Consider the following 16,089-nt stretch of genomic DNA (forward strand, 5'->3'; position numbering starts at 1 on the left):
ACCCACATGAACCATTTTTGAAGTTTTATCATTAACATATAACAAATATGATAATTTCTGAGTAAACTATGGTAAATTCTCAATAAAATATGATAATTTATAAGTAAAATATGATAACTTCAAGTCAAACATTTTCGTAGGGGTCCCTTTCAAATTGCATTTTCTTTGTGAGATTTAGTATTTTCATATGGATTTCAGTGTTCTTTCCAAAATACAATTTCTCAGTAAATCGTGGAATTTTTTTCAATAAATATGACATTTTCTTAGTGAAATGTAATAATCTCTTGGTAAAATATATCAGTTCTTAATAAAAATCAAACATTTTCATAGGGTTTCTGTAACATCCGTTCCAGGTATGAATTAATTTTTACATATTAACTTTAATTTTGGTGGCCACGGCGTGGTGGAGCATCACCACAACGTGGCGGAATGTTTTGGACCGTGGGATTAAATGACCCACCACGGCGTGGCCATAGGTGGCACGGAGTGGCAGGTGTTTTTAGTGAAAACCCTAACTTTTTGAATTTAGACCCTATATAAAGAACATTAAAGGGTTTCATGATCATTCAGCCTCCATCACCCTCTCAAACCCAGAAACCCTAACCCTAGGCTCCATTGCAATTGTAAACTCATTCTTGGTGCTTTTTGGTGATCATTGAATAAGAAGGAAGCCCTTGGTGTGATAGTTTACTTGGAAAGCATCATCTACTTCAGCCAGCACATCTCCTGGACCTTGGTGAGTGTCCAAAATCAAACCTTTTCCTTGCTAAGTTGTTAAATCTCTTGATTTTGTCCCTTTTCTTCATGTCATGATGGATTTGAGTGATGAGATCTCATAAAGTTTGCAACTTTATGAATCTCCAGGTCACTTAGAGTATTTGGTGCCTTGGATCCGATTTACAAGTGAGCTTTGGTGTCATGCATGGAATCTTGATCATAAAACCTTAGTTTTGACCTAATAAGAGTTCAAGACATGCATTGGACATGCATATCTGAAAAGCATGGATTTTTATGATAGTTTTGGTACTAGAAACCCTTCTGGAATCATGGGTCATTAGATCTTCAAGATTAAGAGCTTAATGATTAAGCCATGAGGTGTTTTCACCCCCCCCCCCTTTTGGACCTAGGTTGAGATCTTTACCTCTTGGAAGGTCTTAAGGGATAAAGTTGGAAACTTTATCCATTTAGATAATGGAATGGACCAGATCTGAGCTTTTTGAGCTCTTTGAATCGAAGAAAACGGCTTAACCAGTTAAGCTATTTTGGAACCAATGTCTATGGCGTGACCTTAGGTCGCCACGACATGGCGACTGGGCTAGAGCCGTCTATTTTATCGCTTTGCTGCCACGACGTGGCCAGGGATAGCTACGACTTGGCGAACACCTAGAGTAGACTTTGACTTTGACTTTCGACCGTTGACCGTTGGTTTTGACCAAGTTTGACATTAGGTCATTTGGGATATTTTGAATAGTAGTTCGAGGCTTGGTCCCTGTGTGTTGTATAGGTGACCCATAGTGTCGTTAGTTGAAGCAGTATTTAGTTCAGATATCTTCCTGACATTGAGGTGAGTTTTCCTCACTATACTTGTGGGTCGAAGGTACTAATGTCGGCCCACATGATTATCTATCCTGGTATATTGGATTGATGTTATGCTGGTTATATATTAGATTGGTAGACTGTATGATTACCTATGTTTACTGAGTATGTGTTAGACTGGTAGATCTGTATGATTACATGTACTTGTTGGTTATTGATTGTTATTGTATATGTTGACATGTTATGGTTGGTTGGGTTGAGGCGGTCCTGCTTTGTGCTGAAGGCCAAGATACCCGCGGCGGTCCGGATAGACTGAAGGCACGTGAGGTGGTTCAGTCAGGTCGAAGGCCTATAGAGCGGTCCAGATAGGTTGTATGCCATGCGAGGCGGTCTAGTCAGGTTGTATGCTCATGTGTGTGCGTGTATATATATATATATATATATATATATATATATATATATATATATATATATAGACATTTTAAAGATTATAAATTATAAATATTCATTTTATCGATAATTAAATCATCAAATAGGATAATCATTAATAAATAAAAATCATTCATACACGATACGAGTTATATAAATGATATTTATACTGTGTACATGTTTTGATGGACAAATGTTATGAACTTATAATATTTGTATAAAACATTTTTATAAATTTAACAAATTACGTTAAATAAACGTTTTAAAATAAAATATTATTTAGGATAAATAACCGTAATGAAAGTTGTAGTAGTCGTGATGACGATTTTGTGGGTATAAAGAACATTCATAACTGACTTCATACAATGAAATTATGATTTTTCGAAGTTTCGCGTTCAACCCTATTCGGCTAAGTGTGTCATAAAGTATGAATCGAAGATAGGTTGCTTATTAGCCTAAGTAATCTAAAGGAAAGTCGTAGTAATCAAAATTACGAAAGTGTACGTATAAAGAACATCTAAATCATATTTCGTATGAGGAAGTTATGATTTGTCGATATTTCATTCGTCATAGTGCAACAATATGCGACACAAAAATCAAAATGAAAATCGGTTCGTTTTAGCCAAAACACTCTAAACGAAAGTCGGAGTTCTCATAGATACGAAACTGTCATATAGAGAATGCCGAAAACGGAGTTTGTATGAAAAAGTTATGAATTTTGCACGGTCTTTTGTAGTGTAATCTTTATAGACTGTAAATTTTAAAATAGAATGAGAAGTAGCCGATAGATTCTAAAGAAAAGTTGTACTAATCGGAAATACCTACGCTTGGATATAAAGAACATCGAAAATGGAGCTCATATGTGAAAGATATGATTTTTAGAATATTCACGATTTTACCAGGCATAGACGACGCAGACCAGCCAGAATCCGACACGCGTCAGCACCAGATTCATCCCTTGCTGCCTACACAAAAGCGCAGAGCGCCCATATCAAAAGCCGACGTGCTTTTCCGCTCCTGGCAGCTTATAAATAGCACTCGAACATGGCTAATTTCATCATAACTTCCACTCCAATTTCTTTGGAGAACTCCCTTCATTTTGAGACGAATGCTACTGAGTTCTATGCTACTTTAGAGAGGCCCTGAGGTATCTAGGATCCCAACGAAAAATAGTTTTCAGAGTCGAAGTTTTTTCCGCAACTTTCCGAACCTTTGTCCGAAAACTCTGCAAGTTAAGCTTCACTTACTATACATTAAGTGTAACTTATATTTATAGTCATAGTTGTTATTATGAATCTATAAATAAGATTTATCAGTGATTCAAAGTCATAATACATATTGATCTACTTACAAGAGTGATGTTTAAGCTAGATCTAGTGAAGTGTTTAAGTGGATTTCCCAAACAGTATACTATGTATACCAAAACGGATCCTACCTCCGAGATGATCTTACCTGGTTATTCCTTATTTGATAGAACCTAAAGTGTTCATTGGGACTATTGGGGAATCTGGAAATACTAAACCTTATAAATATGAACGAATATTGAAGGCATAGTTATACTTGTATTTAGGTTGTTTAAAAGGGAAAACTGAAGTATTAGCCGAGGAGCTAGCTTTCTAGTGGATCTTCCGCCTCATTAAAATGAGTGCATAGTTACTTTCATGAACATGATTTTAATACAAGGATTTATTAAATGTATTAAATATCTGCTGAAATTTTAGATATGAATGAAAAGGTCTATTATCTGGAAGGTGTTTTAAATATATATTTGATGACATCCGATGTGCAAACCATATATGATTATGTATGTATTTAAGTGTATATATGATATTATTACATGATAATCTTAATAGAAGTATTATTACTGAAAAGGTTAATGTATATTAAATACCCAATACTATGTGTTAAAAGTATACACTAAGGTAGGATAGTTTTGTCTAAACAGAGTTGGTATTGGATGTTGATTATAGATATTGTAGTCTACTCTAGTTTCTAAACTAAGACGTATAAATGATTTTTAGATCCAATTAAGTTGGATAATAGTATAGTCATACTCCATATCGTGGTTGTATCGTGAAGACTGTATTGACAATGAATAGTAAACTGGTCTAGTTACAAACTAAGGTTTGTCAAGGACATTAGGTTCAAGATAAGTTGAAGGGGTGTTAGTTATACCATGTATTGTAAAGATATAACATAGGTAGGAAATTATGCGGGAAATTGATTACGAAAATTGAAATTATGTCTAGTTATAGACTAAGACACAAAATAGATGCTTATTTCAATTAAGGTTGGATATTGGATAACATCATATTATGGGTGTGTGTGAGATTGGATTAGAGAGTATAGATATGTTAATTGGCATTTGTGATATGTTGGGGTATGGGTGCGTACAAGAGTAATATATTAGTACCCCCCCCCCTCTTTTTTCAACATTTGGATAGGGTACGTCTGAGGGTGGAACATTGTTCGATAACACTTGTGATCAGACCACTGCCTAGGTATGCCTGAGCCATCCGTCAGAGTAAGATCATGACCATTCTCTATTTTATATAGACTTGTGGAATATTAGCAGGTAATCATTCCTGCAGATGTTTGTGAATTGTGAGTTCATTCGTTGTACTCCATCCTCCCATCGTCGCCTTTATTAATCCTTATTGGCTGCTAGGGAATTCCCGAAACAATATAGTCAACTCATTGATTATAGTGATCCATTAGGATATATCTTATAAGATCGTTGTCATAGGATCAATATGTGACGATCGAAGGGATAAGCAACTAAAGGTAAAATGTCTTAGGGATATTTATGATGTGTTGACAGTTGATTTTGTATTTTAATGATTATAGATTAATATCATAATAACATTATGGGGTTGAAAAACCTATGTATCTCACCAGGTTTCCGAATCTGGCCCACTCAATGTATATGCATCACATGTAGCGATGTTCATACTGTTAGAGATTTAAATAGGATGTTGAGTGATTGAAGAGAAGCTCTGTAGTATTGTTCATATCTGTTAGGTATTTACGACGTAAGTTATGTACTATATTAATTATGACATCCTTAGTTTTTGACAGTCATTTGTACTCAAAATGTTTTAATATACTGGGATTTTCTGCTAACCAAGATATTATGATTTTTAAAGTGTGAAGAGTTTTTTTTTCTGTTCTGTAAAAATAGGGATGTCACTATATATATATATATATATATATATATATATATATATATATATATATATATATATATATATATATATATATATATATATATATATATAGAGAGAGAGAGAGAGAGAGAGAGAGATCTTTTGAAAACTTAAAGATTTCCAAGAACTCGAGAACTCCTAATCCGCTCATAATTTTTCAAAACCAAAACCACCATTAGACTCCTAGAGCTGTGTTTAAGAGAGATCTATGGTCCTAAAAAAGATTCGAAGATTTTTTTTAGGAAATTTGCATATATGAACATATAAATGTGCATCCATTAACATTTATGTTTTCTGTGTTTTGTTGATGTTTTCAAGTTGTGATTCTCTTAAACGTTGGTATTAGAGTCTCATTATTGTGTTAGTTTCCAATTTTTTTGAAAATAAAACACTAAATGTGCATACATGCAAATATATGAACATTCAAATATGCATATATATGCACATTTAAAAAAAAGTTCGTCATATCATTTTTTTAACATGGATCTCTCTTAGATGCAACTCTAGGAGTCCAATGAGGGTTTTGGTTTTGAAAAATGATAAGCAAGTTATGATTTCTTGAGTTCTCGTAAATCTCTAAGTTCTCGCAATAACTTAACCTTATATATATATATATATATATATATATATATATATATATATATATATATATATATATATATAGAGAGAGAGAGAGAGAGAGAGAGAGGTAGGTTCAAATCACATCTATTGTGTGCTAGAATGCACCAATAAGAATTTAGTAAAATTATATGTATATTAAATGATATCCATACTTATAATTATTTTTTATGGAAACTAATTAAATTCGTCATTAATGTCAACAATAATATTTTTTTAGAATGAATTCGTATCTAGAAGAATGAGAGTGTATTCTAGTAGAATAATAGTGTATTCTAGTAGAATACACTCTCGTTATTCATGTTCCATGCAACTTTATTATATTTTAAGTGAGTGAGTTCTGAAACAAAAAACGAACCCATACATAAAAACCTAGATGCGAATTCATTCTGAAAGATTGTTATTGCTGACATTAATGATGAATTTAATTAGTTTTCATAAAATGAGAATTATAATTATGGATATCATTTATTATAAATACAATTATGGAAAACATTTAATATCTATCTTTATTTAATTAAATAATTATTTAATTTTACTAAATTTCTATTGGTGCATTCTAGCACACAATAAATGTAAGAAACACATTAACCTAGCCATATATATATAGGGAAAAGATCAATAGAAAATGCATAAATAGGGCAACAATGTGAGGAACCAATAAGAGCATGACATCTGTATACTACAATTTACATGCTTCCTAAAAGATAAATTACACAAATGGTCCTTATGATTTGAAGTACTTTGCCAAATTGGTCCATATCCTTTTTTTTTATTAAACACCAACAACTAACTACACTCACCCCAATCCTTTCGTTTTCTTTTACCTTCCAGTTTTAGGTTTCACATCCTCTTCTACCTTCCATTCATTTATTTTTACCAAAGCATTCAACCACAGCAACACAAACAAAATTTCTCATGAATCCACATTCTTCTATTTACAGATACCTTTCACTTGTCCAATGGAAGACTACAACCACAGTTACTGAAGAAAATACCACCTAAATCCCCATCTAATTCAACATGAGGGTAAAATCTCTGATAGTACAATCAAAAACTGCAAGAGCAAATTCTTAATCCAAGGGAACTTAACAAGACACATCAAAGAAATTCATGATGGTGACTCAGACTCTGAAGAGACACAAGAACAGAAGATTACCTGCACTTGTTCATAACCTGGGTGGAGAAGTTTTCCAATACGCATCAATATTACCAAAACACCAAGAATCTCATGGTAATTTAACACCTATCAATCATTCTTCTCAAATCTTTATACAGTGTGTTGTGATTATAACTTAATATCTTTTATCATCATGGTTAATTTGGACATAGTGGAGGCATTATGTGGAGAATGTATGAAATATTTCACAAACGAACAATGTTTAAAGGCTCGCATTCGAACATCTCATAACTATGATTACAAACTGTATCCATAACTATGATTATAAATTAGATCTAAATTAAAAAGAGTAAATCGATTAAAAAAAGAGTAAATCCATTAAGACTTCTAACGAATCAAATCTAATCAAGCAGTTCGAAAATCAAAACTGAAAACTCGAAATCAAAACCGAAATTTGAAATACAAATGCAAATCAAAATCGAAAACCTAAATGAAGACCACAATCGATTTCTAGAAATGGAAAACTAAATCGATTGGATTCTGAAAATGAAAACCAAAATCACAAAAAACATGTCATACTTTAAGAGAATCAAAAACAATCCTTTTATCTGCCATTGTTGTGGATTCTGAAATTGTTCATACTTCACGCCGATCGACTCCCTGTTGTGATGCTCCAGTGAGTCTCAAACCAACAATAATTGAAATGGATGATATAAGAACCGTTTGTGGGTAGATATGGCCCATCAATGTTCCATTTGGTCTATTGATGTTCCAGAAATCCCGTCGACTCTCTTATGTGATGCTCCGCTAAATCTATGTATCAACACCAGTAACTGATGAGATTTTCGAACACGACATCAAAAATCATATGAAGGGAATTGAGGGGGATAGAGAGAGGGATCTAATATATATATATATATATATATATATATATATATATATATATATATATATATATATATATATATATATATATATATATATATATATATATATATATATATATAAGAGGCTTTCCTGAAGTGAAGAATTGTCAGTTAAGGTGAGGGTTTTCGGACGCGTTTCGATGGTGGTGGTGGTGATAAACGTCACTGGCGGTGATGAAACGAGATTAATATCGCGTTCAACAGCGATTTGTCTCCTCCATTTACGTTTACTCATCGGATTCAAGGTAGTTCTGTGAAAAAATTAAATCTTTGAGGGATATAAAGAGATTGTGATGGTGAGAGGTTGAATGGATTCGGACGATGATTGGGGTTTCGACGGGAGACAGAGACCAGCGGAAATCCGACCCGTGGTTAAATACCAGAAAGGGGGTTGTTTTGATTTAGGTTTAGGAGTGATTTGATTTTAGGATATACCAAAAGTCTGATTTTAAGGACTACATGTAATTTTAACTAAATCACAATGACGATTTTTGTAATTAAAGAAGAGATGGACATGTGTTTGTTAAAGATTAGTAGCTAACATTTAACCCTAATATGCATTTTCTATTGATTTTCCCACTATATATATATATATATATATATATATATATATATATATATATATATAATTTATTAAATAAATGGACAATACCAAGAATAAAACCAAAAGCTCTATATGAACTTGGTACATTTGAAAATTTTGGTTTTATTTAGTCACTCAAAACTGCTGAAGAAAATTTAACTATGAATCAAAATAAAATGGTTGAAATTATTAAGTTATAATGATATTAATAGATATCATAATCATTAAAGTTATTTATATATAGGATTAGTACAAATTGTTTTTAAACCTTTAACCTTACAAGGCTTACCTAAAAGTTTTTTACCAGTATTGTGAGATGCACGTAATAGAATTTGGAAACAATATTTAATGGGAATAATACAAACAAGTTTGACAAATGGTACAGTATACTTTAATGTTTACCCAAATTTACAGTTCTCTTTATCATATGTTAATATACTAGATGTTTTAACTTTAAATGTTAAAACACATGGATATAATTATGTACCAGGATCAAAATTAATCTATATATTCTATATGATATATTTTTGTGACATCCCCATTTTCACGGCCAGAAAAGACCAGTTTATGCTTATTTTAAAATCAGAGTTTTAATTTACAAATGTGGAATTTGTCCCATAAAATATTCTCGAAGGAATGTTTTTCATTGATTTATTAAAAACTTGGGACGTAATAACTGATACAAGAAACATAAGTATAAACGAAGACTTACAATATCTTAATATAGTCTAAAGTTCCTCAAATCTCTCTGGCATCACCATTATTGTTTCCTGTGATACAAAGATGTTGAGTCGGTTAGCTTGGGAAACCTGGTGAGATACATAGGGTTTTCAACCCACAATATTATAATTTTTAGTTATATAACCATCATCATTCAAATAACCCAATTACCCCATTTCCCATCACTCTCACTTACTAATCCTATTATGGTGATCTTGAGGGATCTTTCCTAGAGGATCTTTATCAGTGGACAACTATAATTCATAGGTGATTAGGCACGACGGTATGATAATTCTCGCGACAACACGGAAATACATTAGTACTTTTTGTAAAATCACGGCAGGCAGGTAAGTACAAAGTACTTGGGTTTAGCATGACAGTACAAAAGTACTTAGGTTTAGCACAGCAGTACAAAAGTGCTTGGACTTAGCATGACAATGCAAAAGTACTTGAGATAGACACGACTTATTATCTCACATGGCTCTCTTTCTAACCTATCGCAACCACTATTTCACACAACCCTATCACATTATTATTTTGCACAGCCCCTCACTACCAAGTTATATTATTTAGTATGTTAAACATACCAATAAATCAAGTAGTAATCATATTTGTACAACTGCATTAAACACATCAAAGATAGCGCACATAGCAGTTCAGCATTTAGAATCTTTATATCTATGTGTAAGTTTGAAAGTAACTATGCACTCACTTGTTAAAGTGATGAATCGAAATTCGGGCAGAGCTTCGTTTCTAGCAATTGACCTTTCCTTTGACGTGACCTAGTATCATTATCACTAAGTCTTAGTCTAATATTCTACGCGACTAGAGAGAATCTAGACCTATCCACCATTCTAATGAATACTGATAGTTTTATCAAATAAAGATCAACCAAGCAGGACAACCGGGAGGCAGGACCATTTCGACATATAGTCTTTCTAAAATCCAACAACCAAGCCGACGTGACCATTCTAGACACCTCTCTCGTAAGTAGATCAATCAGTATATGACTTAAAATCACTGATAAATCTTAATAATAGGTTCATAACAACGAATATGACTATAATTATAAATTATGTGAGGTCAGAGTAAGTGTAGCTCACTTACAGATTATAGATGAGAACCAGGGCCTAAGTAGGCAGAACTCTTACTCAGGGTCTCCTACTCGAATACTACTACTTGAATGTGTACTTCGGGGTGTTGTAGGACTTCGTCTCAGTCTAGAAACGAAAGAAAAATAGGTTTACAGGAGGGATAATCGAGAGATAATGATAGAAGGGGTGTGGAGGAAGAGAATGAGGGTTGCTGCCCTTTTATAGGCGATTTTTGGTAATTGTAACTCCCATGTCCTCCGATTGCTAGACTCTTGTCTCTAAGAGTCCAATGCCTACTCCTTAAGGTACCTTCCTTCATGTTCTAATGTGGTACTACCACATCTTTGTAGGTTGCTTTCCTAGCTACCGGCTACTTAGTCTTGACGATTGTGATTTGTCTATTGGTCGCATCGATCCTTTACTACTTCAATCTTTGACTAAATTCAGATACTATGTCAAACGTTCCTTGTAGATTAGTCAGACTTGATTTAATATGACCACTAGGGTCGGAACATGAATCATCATTGAAACAAAGGTAATGATGGAAATGAACAAAACAGCTAAACTACAAAATTTTAGCTACCTTGTGACTTTCTTTGATTCAAGTGCGAGTTATGTGCTTCCGGTAGTATAGGCCTCTACTACCTTTCACACCTACTCATACTCGTCCCAAGTATTGTCTCACAGTTCACTAAGTTATTGTAAAAGAAAACCACACCAAAATTCAACGTATAACAAAATTTAGGATATTATATTGCCTTTTGAATGATTACGAGATTTATTTATGCCTATTACATAACCTAATACTAATCATCTATATTCTTCATATCCCAAACTATGGATAAGCCGCTCTCTATTCTCGACCTCTTGCTGCTTCGTCGAGGATCATATGATATGCCCTTTCCTTCCTCAAGCGTCATCGACTTCACCTTTTTCTACATCCAAGATCATATGATATGCCCTTGTCTTTGGTTTATGTGGGATATTTGCAGCTCCTTTCTTCGTTGGGCAGTCATTCATGACATGCCCTTCTTCCTTACATTCAAAGCACACTCTTCCATCATACCGTCACTCATTAGAATAGTGACTAGGTATTCCACACCTGTAATGGGTCACTTCTCTCTTGCATTGCCAAACATGCTTCATCTTGCATTTATTGCACCATTTGGCTTCATCACTACCCCCAAACTTCTTGTCGCTGGGGTCAGACCTTGAGATTTTATTTTTCTTATCGGACTTTGAGAGTCCTTCTCCTTTCCTTTTCTCACCAACTTTAGTCTTGTCGGCGGTTCTTTGCTTGATCATATCCTCCACAGACTTTGCCGCCCATACTGTTGCTTCGAAGATAGGTGCCTGCTTAAATGGCACAATGTAATCCCAAGGTAGACCTTTGGCGTATCTATCAATCTTGGCTAGTTCGTCTGGAACAATGCACATAGCAAACTCCATCTTGTCGGTGAAGGCATTGGTGTATTCCTCCACAGTCAAACTCCCCTTCTTCAAATTCAGGAATTGGTTCTCCAGTTCTAGTATTTTCTGAGCAGAACAATACTTCCACTTGAAATGCACTAGGAACTCTGACCATGTCAGTTGCAATGGCTCATTTGGGCTTATTATCTTTCCCAATGTGTTCCACCAGCGAACAACCGAGCCCTTAAACTGTCTCACCGCATAGGTGGTTTGCAACATTCATGTGCAACCACAGGTGATGAAAGCCTGCTCCATCTCTGAAATCCAGTCCATAACTCCCACTGGGTCTTCCTTTCCGGTGAAGGATGAGGGCTTGCAAGTCAGAAAGTCCTTATACTTGCATTTGTTCCTAGCAGCTCCTTCATCCAGGTTGTTCCTCCTAAATACTTGAGGTTCTGCTTGAATCATGTTCATGCTATAGTTCCCTTCCTCTGACTGACCTTCATTCAGTTCGGGCTGCTCAACAAGCATCGTGAGTTCTCTTCCATTTTCCTGGATCAGCTGCCTCATTTCCTCTCTTTGCTCATCTAAAAGAGCTCTAAGCAATTCCATTATGACAAGTTCAGCTACCGACACTACTTCATGTGTACGCTCAACTGCTCGGTGCTCAAGCTGACGACTCTCGTTATCGTTTCCTAGCCCACTACGTGTCCTCACCTTGACATTCTATATATCGAAGCAGGCGTTCAGTGTATAGTGATGAGAATATGTTAGGGTGAAAAGTCACTCTTAGATGTCATGTGTGCTTACTCCTTTGTATGTGTTTAATAAGTTGTCTTTCCTTTATAAGGAAGTGAGTGACACTCATTTTATGTGTAACGCCCGTAGATCCGGGCTAGTCAATTTACAGATAATAGGGATCGAAAACGACTTTTCGACAAAAGATTATTTAGAATAAATAATCTTAACCAAGTTGTAGAATATGTCTCAAGGGTTCCGTAAATATATAAAGAACGCTGAAATCCGAGTTATAACGAAGAAGTTATGACCCATCGAAGTTTCGCGACAGAACCGGCACGACACCGGGAAGCGTAAATAGTAAATTTATGATAGAGCGACTTTTAGTCTTAGCGATCTAAACGAAAGTCATAGTAAACGTTAAACCAAGAGCGTCCATAAAAAGAACGCCCAAATCTGTCTTCGTGTGAGGAAGTTATGATTTTTCGAAGTTTCGGCTTAGTAGTGTACAGCCCGGAATTCGAATATTAGATCGAGCGATTTTTAGCCGACACAACCTAAACGAGAATCGAAGATCTCGTTAATAGTAGCGTAACGATAAAAAGACAGACGAAAACGGACGTCGGATGAAGAAGTTATGAATTTTTAACGGACCAATCCTTTCCCGGCCTGTTAAAAATATAAATAAAGTCAAAATTAGCCAACAGAGTCTAAACGAAAGTTTTAGAGTACGTTCCCGCCTACGCGTGGATATAAAGAACGTCGAAAACGGAGCTCGTATGCGAAAGTTATGATTTTTAGAAGTTGGGAAGGAAAATTGCGAATCTACGAGGGGGGTGATGACGTTGCTCGATCAGGGTCATCGCTTGCTTATCACGGTCTGGCCTTCGGATTCGGACACCTGGCATCGCTACGCCACACGTTCATGAGGAACGCCCTGCGTCCGAAGGAACGCTGCGCGTACACCGAAGCTCCTGCGGTTCCGAAAGCAGCCACGATGCACCATCAGCGAGGCGACACCTCAGCGTACGAACGCGCCACGTCCGAGGCTACGCCCCGCGTAGTCCGAGGACCTCCGGCCTATAAATGGAGTGCGATATTTCCCGGATTTTTACTCCAAAATTCATACTTTCTCTCACTACTTTCTCTCTCTAGCCTATCCTAACCCCCCTAAACCCTAGGGAGCTCCCCTAGCACCCGAAGGAAGCCCCGAGGCTCCCGGAGTCCCGAGAAAAAGGGTCTTTCGGTTCGAAAACACTGCTCCAAGCGAAGCCCGGTTTTCGAGAAAACTCGTTGTAAGTGAGCTACGCCTACGCTATTTTTAATATAGCTTCTAATTAATATAGCTTCTAATTAATTATAGTAACATTATTAGGACCTTAACGCTTATATAATAGTAATAATAGCTAGACTATTAATTAGTCGCGGTTAACGTTAGACTAAACCCTAGTGGTATTGATACTAAGTTTTGTCAAGGGAAAATTGTTCTGAGATAACAAAGTGTTGTCCGAGTACAGAGTCAGCACCTTATCAAGTGAGTGCATAGTCCCTTTCATCTTACACATAGATATGAAGTATTTAATATAAATTACGTGCTATGAGTGCATATTGTCTGTATACTTGCCGTCTTTGATGGGTGAAAGATTTTTATACATGTTTTAAATGATTTAAACTGTATATGTATTTTATATCTACAAAATGTGTTGTGTAAAACATGGGTAGATGAAATAATTGTTGTGTGACAAAAACAAAATGATGAGAGGTGATATAGACCATGAGATAAGGGTGAGAGGTGAACCATGAGAGAAGCCTTTTACCCAAGTGTTGGCCCCGTCATCTAGCAGAGTATGGATGACAACCACGGACTATTCTAGACAGTCCAATGGACAGTAGCAGACTCGCAACCTGTAGGTGTTTTTAACTGTGTGCTTACCAGTTGTACTCTATAAACCCCTTGACATGTGTTGTGAGAGGAGTCTCGGAAACGACACTGTCGATAGACGAGATTAACCCTGGTGACTATGCAACGTAGTGCCTAAACCCCTTGACATGTGTTGTGAGAGGAGTCTCGGAATCGATAAAAAAGAATAACCCTGGCGACTATGAGACTTAGTGCCTATTGAGTAAACCATGGCAACGATGGACTTCGTGCCGATTCCTTAGGATGATCCTTAGGAATGAATGAACGAGGAATAGTTGATTCTTAGGGTAGATCCTTAAGAGTAAAGAAGATAATGGGGATGGGTAATTGGGTTGATTGTTTGATGTTTAAGCATAATAATTATATTATTGTGGGTTGAAAACCCTATGTACTCACCAGGTTTCCCAACCTGACCCACTCCATTTCATTTCTATCACAGGTGTTGATATGAAGTTACATTACACTGAGAGATTAAGGAGATATAAATCCCTAGTGATAATAAATGTAAGTTCTGTTTATGATTATGTTTATGTATTGACGATGACATCCCAAATGTTTTAAAATGAATAGAAAAAAATACTTTTCTTCGGAAATTCCTTGATAACGTATTTATCATGTTTTACTGGGAACAAATTCCGCAACATTTTTATTAAAAGAGGTACTCTGATTTTTATAAAGCATAAACAAAATCGGTCTTTTCTGGCCGCGATAATGGGGATGTCACAGTTGGTATCAGAGCATTAGTTTAAGCGAACTAGGAATTTGTAGGATTTCTAGACTTAAACTTAGAATGCTAAGCGATGATTTTGAGGTGTGAGCACTAGCTTATTTTAGGAATTGTGCCTAAAATACTTTTATGTGCTAAATGCTTTATGTCAAATATGCTGATATTTGTTCGGATCTATGGTCTGTTGTCGACCAGATCTGGAAACCTTATGTGTTTAGGATTCTAAACGTACGACTACGATATTAGAAGTAACATGTAAACGTTTCGGAGAGATAAGGGTAAATTAAACGTCTATCCTACATAAAGATCTAAATTCACCCTATTTGGTGTAAAGATCAAAATGGCGAGAACCCACAGTGGAGCCGGGAATGCAAATGGGAACAAGAATCTGTTGGATTAGTGTCTAAGTCCATAACTATTTTGGTATGTACTTAACCCGATTATGAGCATGGTCCTTTTGGGTTGCCTTCACCACAGCAATATGTAGGATGAATTAAGGAGAGAAAGGTTTAATTATGATTTATTAATATATTATGAGAATAATATATTAAAGGAGAAATCATATTGTTTAATTAATATTAGTCAAGAATTAATTAAGAATTGATTTTGTGGCTAAAAGAGATTAATTAAATTAAGGGGACTGATATTGTAATTATAAGATAGTTACAAAGTTGGGCTTAGGATCCATTAGATGGCAATGGACGAATTCTATATGGTGGTCCATAAAGAAATCGTCCAAGGGCCTTCTGGAATGGTTTATTGGACTGCTTAAGGCCTAAGCAGTCAGATTAGGGTTTGCTAGTTGAAAACCCTAATAGCCTACATGTATATAAAGGACCCCTATGCCCCAAAAACGTGGTGAACACTTCCTTTAGGGTTTCCAGCCGTTTTTGGTGCCTCCTCTCTCCTCCCTCTCCATCCAAGTTGCTTAGTGGTGTTTGTGACTCCATTAGAGGTGTAGCACTTGAGGCACTAAGCTTTCTGAAGCCAAGGATTGATTGTTATTGTTATGTAACAATCAAAGGTAAGATCTAAACCCTAATTTCAGTTATAGTTTATTA

This window comes from Lactuca virosa, chromosome 1, assembly GCF_052849685.1.
Source record: "Lactuca virosa cultivar CGN04683 chromosome 1, Lactuca_virosa_CGN04683_v6, whole genome shotgun sequence".
In the NCBI taxonomy this organism is placed as follows: Eukaryota; Viridiplantae; Streptophyta; class Magnoliopsida; order Asterales; family Asteraceae; genus Lactuca; species Lactuca virosa.